Source organism: Ranitomeya imitator, chromosome 1 (genome assembly GCF_032444005.1).
Source record: "Ranitomeya imitator isolate aRanImi1 chromosome 1, aRanImi1.pri, whole genome shotgun sequence".
Taxonomy (NCBI): Eukaryota; Metazoa; Chordata; class Amphibia; order Anura; family Dendrobatidae; genus Ranitomeya; species Ranitomeya imitator.
In genome coordinates, this window is record NC_091282.1 from 48,991,840 (window position 1) to 49,003,999 (window position 12,160).

The following is a 12,160-nucleotide window of genomic DNA, read 5'->3' on the forward strand; positions in this document are numbered from 1 at the left end:
CAACGCCAGATTCCCTGATTCAAGGGAGAATGCCCAGTCCTGAGGGTCACCACGCAGCAGAGAGATGACAATTTTAACCTGCTGAATGGGATCACCAGAGGAACGGGGTTTCAAAGCAAAAAACAATTTGCAGTTATTTTTAAAATTCAAAAACTTGGATCTGTCCCCAGAAAACAAATCAGGAGTAGGAATTTTAGGCTCTAAAGCCGGAGTCTGGACAACATAATCTTGGATACTCTGTACTCTTGCAGCAAGTTGATCCACACGAGAAAACAAACCCTGAACATCCATGCCAGCGCCAAAATCCTGAACCACCCAGAGATTAAGAGGAGAAAAAAAAAAAAGACAAAACAAACTGCTGAAAAAAAAATGGCTCAAAACTTCTTTTTTTTTCCTTCTTTTGAGATGCATTTAATTCATTTCGGGCCACTTGTACTGTTATGAACTGATGGTTTAGGAGCAACATGGGATGAGCTCTGAAGGAGGTGGTACCTGTACTGACCGCAGTTCCTAAGCTTAACACAACACTAGAAGTAGCCATGGAATGTTCCTGTCACTCCCTAGACATCTCGTCACAGCCGGAGAACTAACTACCCCAAAAGATAGAAACAGGAAAGCTATCTTGCCTCAGAGAAAATCCCCAAAGGATAGACAGCCCCCCACAAATAATGACTGTGAGTGGAGAGGGAAATGACAAACATAGAATGAAACCAAGATGTAGCAAAGGAGGCCAGTCTAGCTAGATAGATAGAACAGGACAGAATACTGTGCGGTCAGTATTAAAAACTAGAAAAATCCACCGCGGAGTTTACAAAAATCTCCACACCTGACTAAAGGTGTGGAGGGTAAATCTGCTTCCCAGAGCTTCCAGCTTAACTGAATAAATCCATACTGACAAGCTGGACAAAAAAAACATAGAATGTACAGAACAATTAAGTCCACCACATGTGGACAGAAAAGAGCAAAGCAAGGACTTATCTGGTCAGGATATCAGGGAAATCCAAGCAGAGATGTGAATCCAACCAGGAACCATTGACAAGTGGCACAAGCTGAAGGAAAGAGCCAGGCTAAATAGCCGAGCAGAATAGACAATCAGTGGAAGCAGCTGATGACTGCTAAATCCAAGGAGCAGCCATTCCACTTAAAACCACCGGAGGGAGCCCAAGAGCAGAACTCACAAAAGTGCCATTTACAACCACCGGAGGGAGCCCAAGAGCGGAATTCACAACAATTTATCAATGTATGGCTTATTCACACTGGTAGACTCAATTTCAGATGTTCAATGAGCGATCTGTATTAAATCATTCAGCGTGCATTATTCTCGCCAGCACTATTTACACAGGTGGATGTGCCACCAAGAACGATGATCTTTTTGTGAGGCAGAAAAGTTCATTTCACCTGATGAATAAGCATTTTGCTCATTCATTGGATGATCGGCAGCCTGTTTAGTACAATTATCGTGAATGAGCGTCCCTAAGAAACTCTTGTTTGCAGTAATCGTGCAAATGCACCTTTGGCAGCAAAATATCTATTGCTAATTTAGATCAGAAAAGTAGTCATGGACGTAGATTGTAAACTAGGAGCAGGGTGTAGATTAGTCTGTATGCTTTCATCAGCATGTATATTGTAAACTAGGAGCAGGGTGTAGATTAGTCTATAAACTCTCAATGGCAGCCTGTATATTGTATATTAGATTGCAAGCTCCTAGGTGCAGGGTGTATATTGTATATTAGATTGTAAGCTCCTAGGAGCAGGGTGTATATGGTATATTAGATTGTAAGCTCCTAGGAGCAGGGTGTATATTCTATATTAGATTGTAAGCTCATAGGAGCAGGGTGTACATGGTATATTAGATTGTAAGCTCCAAGGAGCAGGGTGTATATTCTATATTAGATTGTAAGCTCCAAGGAGCAGGGTGTATATTCTATATTAGATTGTAAGCTCCAAGGACCAGGGTGTATATGGTATATTAGATTGTAAGCTCCTAGGAGCAGGGTGTAAATTGTATATTAGATTGTAAGCTCCTAGGAGCAGAGTGTATATGGTATATTAGATTGTAAGCTCCTAGGAGCAGGGTGTATATGGTATATTAGATTTTACAAGGTGTATTTATCTTTTCCCTTCAAAATCGACTCTCCTGAGCTTATAATATATGTAGATATACAGCAATATGCAGCAGGACAGATGTGATCCAGGGAAATATCCGATCGCCACAACTGGGGTCAGGAAGGAATTTTTTTCCCGTCTGAGGCAGAACTCTCCAGGGGGTTTCTTTGCCTTCCTCTGGATCTTTCGGTCCAGTGGCTCTCAGCCGGTCCTCAATGCCCATAGCTAGTTCTGTGGTCTGTATAGGGCCTGACCTGAGAGTCATTGTGATCATGGTTTAATTTCTTAAAGAGCCGGTAATATTTTTATTACAGTGTTGCTTATTGCTATTAAAATTAAAAAAAATTTAAAAGATAAAATGTGTCATGGGAGTTTTTTTGTATTCCCTTTCTTTTAACACAGTTACAGTGATAAGAGTGATCATTACTACCCTCAATACTCTACAAGTTGAACCAGGAATTACAGAAGGCAGACCACATATATTTCCACCCATTGTGGTATCATAATGTCAACTCCTGTCCCAAGCTACATTAAGGCCATGTGCACACATTCAGGATTTTTCGCGTTTTTTTCGGCCGTTTTCCGTGGAAAAAACGTTAAAAAAATGCTTACACTAAGCATCTCATCATTTCAATGCATTCCACAATTTTAGTGCACATGCTGCATTTTTTCCACGAAAAAAAAACGCATCGTGGTAAGAAACAAAGCATGTTCATTAATTTTCACGTTTTTGCCGCTATATTATTACATTGGGAAGCTCTGGAAAAAAACGTGAAAAATCCGTAAAAAAACGAGCAAATAACGCAATAAAAATGCAAAAAAAACGCATGCGGATTTCCTGCAGAAAAAGTCCAGTTTTGTTCAGGAAAATTCTGCAGACATTCCTGAACGTGCGCACATAGCCTTAAAGTGTTATGGAGGCAGTGCCCTAAAGTAGTATATGTCCTACACAACAATCTACCTGATAGAAGACTGAAGACAGGGACACAGAGCTGCCGAATACAAGAGACACAAGTAGTGTAGGATCGGGGTGCCAAGGGAACCACCAGTAACCAACCCCAGGGCCCCACTTTTCAGCTGATAATGTGACATTATCCTCATTCACAAATTTATATAACACTAAACTGGGTAGATTGTTAAATGAATAAGATGTCGCCTTTATCTGTACATAGTGATTCAAGTATATATTGCCAAGTACTGCTCATATAAGAGGGTGGTGGCCCACTCTTGCACAGTAACCCACCAGAGGATTTTCCTGTTCTTCTGTGGGCCAGTCAAAGCCTGGGTATAAAATGTGTAATGTATGTAAATGTAATACTTCGTGTTTGTAGTGGTGATATGTCCAGCTACATACTGTGGGTACAGACATAGTTAAAGCTTGGGACTGGCCCATAGTGGGAGAGGAAAGCCCTAGTAAAACAGGACTACTTCCTGATGGTCAGATAGGGAGGTACAGTATGGTGGGCAGCCATCAATCAAGGCAGTGGGAGGCCTTACTGGAATCTCTTGCGGGCATTCCTGCAACATCCGGGCCTAGGGCCCAGTACAGATACTACAATGAGTGCCTAATCCTCTAATGTACAGAGGAAGCGGAGGGAAACCGCGTTAAGGGAAGGTTGCACTGTGGGACTGGACAGGAAATCCCTGGAAAAACAGTTAACGTGAGGCTAGTCCAGGAGGAACAGACAGCGATTCTGGAGATGTACTGTACTAAAGAAACATGGAATAAGAAGTCCCCGAAACTGTGTGCGGCGTCTCCTGAGGAGGGAGACCTAGACAAAGTAAGGTCTGCGGTCTACACGTGAATGTGATGCACCCCACACTTGCCAGCAGGGACAGCCTGGGACTGAAATTCAGCCCTGGCATTTGAAATCACACAGGCCCATGGTGTTCCCGCCCCCGAGCATCGGATGGGGATATATTACTAATATTACCCTGCCTGGAGAAATCAAGATTTACTACAAGATTAAAAATTGTAATAATACCAATAATATTGCTATATAAAGTTAAATAATTATAATATCAAAATAATAATATTTCAATATTACAGAGAAATACCAACAAACCATAACCAAATATTACCAGCATATACAAGATTGATAACACCACCGTACTGATTGTTAAAGAGGTTGAGGTTAAAGTCTATGTAACTTCAGGCTTCTGAATCCTCATAGCGCACACTGTGTGGATTCTCCGGTGGCGGCATTGGGAGCGGCCATCATGTGACCGCAAGTATGCGATTTTCACACCTCCGGCCACATTCTGACTGATTGTACTCAGCTTTGTGTGTTTTACTTGTATTGAGCGAGGTCGTGCACGTCTAGTCAGCATGTGACCATATGTATGCAAATCGCATAGTTACAGTAGGTGCGAGGGTTGCAATCGCACCCGGGCTCTGGAGCCTAGAGGACCCCAAAAGTTAATTTGGCCTATATAAAAAGACCAATGCAATTAAAGACTTGCAATAATTGAGGGCCCCATTAGAGCTTTAGCTTTGGAGCCCATGCTGTTCAAGCTACGGCAGGGCACATGATTACCATCTCCCAGTACGAGCACTGGAGAATTCTCACAGCGAGCGAGGTCTGCGAGGAATCAGAGGTCTGCAGTCACATAGAGTCACATAGAGTCACTGTTGACTTTAGCTTCAAGCTTGGGCCACAACTCTAACCATAAACACTGTACTGAGACTGATATCACCACCATACAGTGACCATATAAAGGTAATATCCGTTTTACACCAGCGCTCTGCAGAACATATATGTGCATATTGTGCCGGTTCTTGCTGATTGCTGTCAATCATTTTCCCTTTTCCTCTGCATTCGGTCCAGACCACCATGACCTCTTATTTCATCTATAATTCGTCCCTGCAAAATGTAAAACACAAACATCTTGACTTTATTGATTTTCCAGGACCCTCCACCTTCTACCACCTCTACACAAACCACAACTTGGCATACCTAATAATAATTCCCCTGTACCTCCTTTAATAATGCCCCCTTGAACCCTTATAGTAATGACCCTGTACCCCCCTATAATAATATAATTATCCTCTGTGCTTTCTTATATTAATAACAATGACTCCTTGCTTCCCCATAGTGATAACGATTCCCCCATTGTGCCTCCTTGTAATAATGACCCTCAGTGCCTCTATATTGTAATAATGCTCCTGAGCAGGGGCGTACATAAATAGCAGGCGCCCCGTATGAAAAGTCCTATGATGTCACAGTAAAAGACGAACATATCTCCCAACATTTTATGAACTGTAGAAGGAATAGAATATTATGCCCCACAAAGTGTGATGACACACAGTATGATTTTCCCACAAACCTTACACAAAGTATGATGCCCCACAGCACACCACACATTAAGATTGTCACCACAGCCTTCTACACAGTATGATATCCACCGCAGCCCCCAATATACAGTATGAAAGGCACCATAGACCCCTACACAATATGATGTCCAGCACAGGCCCCTATAAAAAGTCTGATGTCCACGAAAGCCCCCCAGACAGTATGAGGACCCAAATTTTGTTTGAATGCAGATTGCACATTTTCTGTTAGTACAATAAACCTCATTTCAAGGCAGAAATATTACTGTGTCCAACAGTTATTCGATATATGAAACTGAAATAGCTGTTGCAAAAAAACTATTTTTATAAAACACTAGCTGAAGCCCAGCATTGCCTGGGCATATTAAATATCTGTGGTTAGTTATAGCACCTCACTTCTCTTATTTTCCCATCACGCCTCTCATTTTCCCCCTCACATCTCTCATTTTCTCCCTTACACCTCTCATTTTCCCCCTCACATTTCTCATTTTCCCCCTCACTCCTCTTATTTTCCCCCTCACTCCTCTCATTCCCCCCTAACACTTGTCATTTCGACCTCCAATCTGTCATTTTCGGATCACTCCACTATTTTCCCTCACTCCTCTCATTTTGCACTCACACCTTTTCATTTTCACCTCACACCCCTCATTTTCACCTCACACCTCTCATTTTCCCCTCAGTATATACATGTTTGTCATCTCCCTTACATATATAGTATACACCTGTATGTCATCTCCTGTATATAGTATATACCTGTATGTCATCTCCCTCTGTATATAGCAGGGGTGTCAAACTGCATTCCTCGAGGGCTGCAAACAGGTCATGTTTTCAGGATTTCCTTGTACTGCACAGGTGATAATTTAATCACCTACACAAATAATGAGTTGGTGATTAAATTATCACCTGTGCAGTACAAGGAAATCCTGAAAACATGACCTGTTTTCAGCCCTTGAGGAATGCAGTTTGACACCCCTGGTATATAGTATGTACCTGTATGTCATCTCCTCCTGTATATAGTATGTACCTGTGTGTCATCTGCTCCTGTATATAGTATTTACCTGTGTGTCATCTCCTACTGTATATAGTATGTACCTGTATGTCATCTCCTCCTGTATATAGTGTATACCTGTGTGTCATCTCCTCCTGTATATAGTATATACCTGTGTGTCATCTGCTCCTGTATATAGTATATATCTGTGTGTCATCTCCTCCTATATACAGTATATACGTGTGTCATCTCCTCCTCTATATAGTATATACCTGTGTGTCATCTCCTCCTGTATATAGTATATACCTGTGTGTCATCTCCCCTGTATATAGTATGTACCTGTATGTCATCTCCTCCTGTATATAGTATGCACCTGTATGTCATCTCCTCCTGTATATAGTATATACCTGTGTGTCATCTCCCCTGTATATAGCATATACCTGTGTGTCATCTCCCCTGTATATAGTATGTGCCTGTGTGTCATCTCCCCTGTATATACAGTCATGGCCAAAAGTTTTGAGAATGAGACAAATATTAATTTTTCCAAAGTCTACCGCTTCATTTTTTCTAATGGCAATTTGCATATACTCCTGAATGTCAGAGTGATCAGCTTAACAGCAATTACTGTACTTGCAAAGTCAATATTTGCCCAGAAAATGAACTTTAACCCCCAAAACACATTTCAACATCATTGCATTCCTGCCTTAAAAGGAGCAGCTAACATCGTTTTAGTGATTGATCCATTAACACAGGTGTGGGTGTTGATGAGGACAGGGCTGGCGATCAATCAGTCATGATTAAGTAAGAATGACATCACTGGACACTTTAAAAGGAGGCTGGTGCTTGGTATCATTGTTTCTCTTCAGTTAACCATGGTTATCTCTAAAGAAACACGTGCAGCCATCATTGCACTGCACAAAAATGGCCTAACAGGGAAGAGTATCGCAGCTACAAAGATTGCACCTCAGTCAACAATCTATCGCATCATCAAGAACTTCAAGGAGAGAGCTTCCATTGTTGTCAAAAAGCTCCAGGGCGCCCAAGAAAGACCAGCAAGCGCCAGGACCGTATCTTAAAACTGTTTCAGTTGCGGGATCGGACTACCAGCAGTGCCGAGCTTGCTCAGGAATGGCAGCAGGCTGGTGTGAGTACTTCTGCACGCGCTGTGAGGCGGAGACTCTTTGAGCAAGGTCTGGTTTCAAGGAGGGCAGCAAAGAAGCCACTTCTCTCCAGAAAAAACATCAGGGACCGACTGATATTCTGCAAAAGGTACAGGGAGTGGACTGCTGAGATCTGGGGCAAAGTCATTTTCTCTGATGAATCCCCTTTTCGATTGTTTGGGACATCTGGAAAACAGCTTATTCGGAGAAGAAGAGGTGAGCGCTCCCACCAGTCTTGTCTCATGCCAACTATAAAGCATCCTGAAACCATTCATGTGTGGGGTTGCTTCTCAGCCAAGGGAATCGGCTCACTCACAGTCTTGCCTAAAAACACAGCCATGAATAAAGAATGGTACCAGAATGTCCTCCAAGAGCAACTTCTCCCAACCGTCCAAGAGCAGTTTGGCGCCCAACAATTCCTTTTCCAACATGATGGAGCACCTTGCCATAAAGCAAAGGTGATAACTAAATGGCTCATGGAACAAAACATAGAAATTTTGGGTCCATGGCCTGGAAACTCCCCAGATCTTAATGTAATTGAGAACTTGTGGTCAATCATCAAGAGATGGATGGACAAACAAAAACCAACAAATTCTGGCAAAATGCAAGCATTGATTATGCAAGAATGGACTGCTATCAGTCAGGATTTGGTCCAGAAGTTGATTGAGAGCATGCCAGGGAGAATTGCAGAGGTCTTGAAGAAGAAGGGTCAACACTGAAAATATTGACTTGCTGCATTAACTCATTCTAACTGTCAATATAACCTTTTGGTACTCATAATATGATTGCAATTATATTTCTGTATGTGATATAAACATCAGACAAACACTAATAAAAACCAGAGGGCAGCAGATCATGTGATAATATAATTTTGGTGTCATTCTCAAAACTTCTGGCCATGACTGTAGTATGTACTTGTATGTCATGTGCCCTGTATATAGTATATACCAGTGTGTCATCTCCTCCTGTATATAGTATATACCTGTGTGTTTTTGAAGAATAATACCAGACTTGAGTGTGTTTTAGGGCGAGTTTCATGTGTCAAGTTGTGTGTGTTGAGTTGCGTGTGGCGACATGCATGTAGCGACTTTTGTGAGATGAGTTTTGTGTGGTGACATGCGTGTAGCAATTTTTTGTGTTGAGCTGCATGTGACAGGTTAGTGTAGCAAGTTGTGTGCAGCAAGTTTTGCGCATGGCGAGTTTTGCGCGTGGCGAGTTTTATGTGTGGTGCGTTTTGAGTATGTGCAAGTTTTGTGTGAGGCAACGTTTGCATGTGTTGCAACTTTGTGCATGTGGCAATTTTTCCGCGTGTGCAAGTTTTGCGTGTGGCGAGTTTTCCATGAGGTGAGATTTGCACGTGTGGCTAGTTTTGCGTGAGCCTAATTTTGCATGTGGCGAGTTTTGCGCGTGGCGAGTTTTGAGCGGCGACTTTTGTGTTTCGAGTTTTATGTGGCGAGGTTTGTGTATGTGTGGTGAAATGTGTGCTGAGGGTGGTATATGTGTTCAAGTACGTGGTAGTGTGTGGCGCATTTTGTGTGTGTGTTCATATCCCCGTGTGTGGTGAATATCCCATGTCGGGGCCCCACCTTAGCAACTGTACGGTATATACTCTTTGGCGCCATCGCTCTCACTCTTTAAGTCCCCCTTGTTCACATCTGGCAGCTGTCAATTTGCCTCCAACACTTTTCCTTTCACTTTTTCCCCATTATGTAGATAGGGGCAAAATTGTTTGGTGAATTGGAACGTGCGGGGTTAAAATTTCGCCTCACAACGTAGCCTATGACGCTCTCGGGGTCCAGACGTGTGACTGTGCAAAATTTTGTGGCTGTAGCTGCGACGGTGCAGATGCCAATCCCGGACATACATACATACACACACACACACACACATTCAGCTTTATATATTAGATTTAATAATAAAGGTTATATTTTACTAGATGGTAGCCCGATTTTAACGCATCAGGTATTCTAGAATATGTAGGTAGTTTATTTATGAAGATTTTAGAATAATACATTGAACACACAGGATTCGGACTGCGCCTTTCGCTGATTTTTCGCGGCCGGCCACGTAGTATATAGCACAGCCACGTAGTATATCACAGCCCACGTAGTAAATAGCATGCCTACATAGTATCTTGCACAGCCACGTAGTATATAGCACAGCCACGTAGTATATAGCACAGCCCACGAGTATATAGCACAGCCCACGGAATATATAGCACAGCCCAAACAGTATATTGCACAGCCCACGTAGTATATTGCACAGCCCACGTAGTATATTGCACAGCCCGCGCAGTACCACGCACGCAGTATATAACACAGGCCACGTAGTGCATAACACAGGCCATGTAGTATATAGCACAGCCCACGTAGTATATAGCACAGCCACATAGTATATTGCACAGCCCACATAGTACATTGCACAGCTCACGTAGTACATTGCACAGCCCATGTAGTGCATTGCACAGCCCATGTAGTGCATTGCACAGCCCACGTAGTACATTGCACAGCCCATGTAGTACATTGCACAGCCCACATAGTACATTGCACAGCCCACGTAGTACATTGCACAGCCCACGTAGTGCACAGCCCGCGTAGTACATTGCACAGCCCACGTAGTACATTGAACAGTCCACGTAGTACATTGCACAGCCTGCGCAGTACATTGCACAGCCCGCGCAGTATATTGCACAGCCCACGCAGTATATTGCACAGCCCACGCAGTATATAGCACAGCCCGCGCAGTATATTGCACAGCTCGCGTAGAATATTGCACAGCCTCGCGCAGAACCACGCACGCAGTATATAACACAGGCCACGTAGTGTATAACACAGGCCACGTAGTGCATAACACAGGCCACGTAGTATATAGCACAGCCCACGTAGTATATAGCACAGCCACATAGTATATTGCACAGCCCACATAGTACATTGCACAGCCCACGTAGTACATTGCACAGCCCATGTAGTGCATTGCACAGCCCACGTAGTACATTGCACAGTCCACGTAGTACATTGCACAGCCTGCGCAGTATATTGCACAGCCCACGCAGTGTATAGCACAGCCCGCGCAGTATATAGCACAGTACGCGCAGTATATTGCACAGCCCGCGTAGTATATTGCACAGCCCGCGTAGTATATTGCCCAGCGCGCATAGTATATTGCCCAGCCCGCGTAGTATATTGCCCAGCCTGCATAGTATATTGCCCAGCCCATGTAGTACATTGCACAGCCCACGTAGTACATTGCACAGTCCACGTAGTACATTGCACAGCCCGCGCAGTATATTGCACATCCCGCGCAGTATATTGCACAGTCCACGCAGTATATAGCAAAGCCCGCATAGTATATTGCACAGCCCGCGCAGTATATTGCACAGCCCACGTAGTACATTGCACAGCCCACGTAGTACATTGCACAGCCCATGTAGTACATTGCACAGCCCACGTAGTACATTGCACAGCCCACGTAGTACATTGCACAGCCCACGTAGTGCACAGCCCGCGTAGTACATTGAACAGTCCACGTAGTATATTGCACAGCCCGCGCAGTATATTGCACAGCCCGCGCAGTATATTGCACAGCCCACGCAGTATATAGCACAGCCCGCGCAGTATATAGCACAGCCTGCACAGTATATTGCCCAGCCCGCGCAGTATATTGCCTAGCCCGTGCAGTATATTGCAAAGCTCGCGTAGTATATTGCACAGCCCGCGTAGTATATTGCTCAGCGTGCATAGTATATTGCCCAGCCCGCGTAGTATATTGCCCAGCCCGTGTAGTATATTGCCCAGCCCATGAAGTACATTGCACAGCCTACGTAGTACATTGCACAGCCCACGTAGTGCACAGCCCGCGTAGTACATTGCACAGCCCACGTAGTACATTGCACAGTCCACGTAGTACATTGCACAGCCCACGCAGTATATTGCACAGCCCACGTAGTACATTGCACAGCCCACGCAGTATATTGCACAGCCCGCACAGTATATTGCACAGCCCACGCAGTATATAGCGCAGTATATAGCACAGCCCGCGCAGTATATTGCCCAGCCCGTGCAGTATATTGCACAGCCCGCGCAGTATATTGCACAGCCCACGCAGTATATAGCACAGCCCGCGCAGTATATAGCACAGCCTGCGCAGTATATTGCCCAGCCCGTGCAGTATATTGCCCAGCCCGCGCAGTATATTGCACAGCTCGCGTAGAATATTGCACAGCCTCGCGCAGAACCACGCACGCAGTATATAACACAGGCCACGTAGTGTATAACACAGGCCACGTAGTGCATAACACAGGCCACGTAGTATATAGCACAGCCCACGTAGTATATAGCACAGCCACATAGTATATTGCACAGCCCACATAGTACATTGCACAGCCCACGTAGTACATTGCACAGCCCATGTAGTGCATTGCACAGCCCACGTAGTACATTGCACAGTCCACGTAGTACATTGCACAGCCCGCGCAGTATATTGCACAGCCCACGCAGTGTATAGCACAGCCCGCGCAGTATATAGCACAGTACGCGCAGTATATTGCCCAGCCCGCACAGTATATTGCACAGCCCG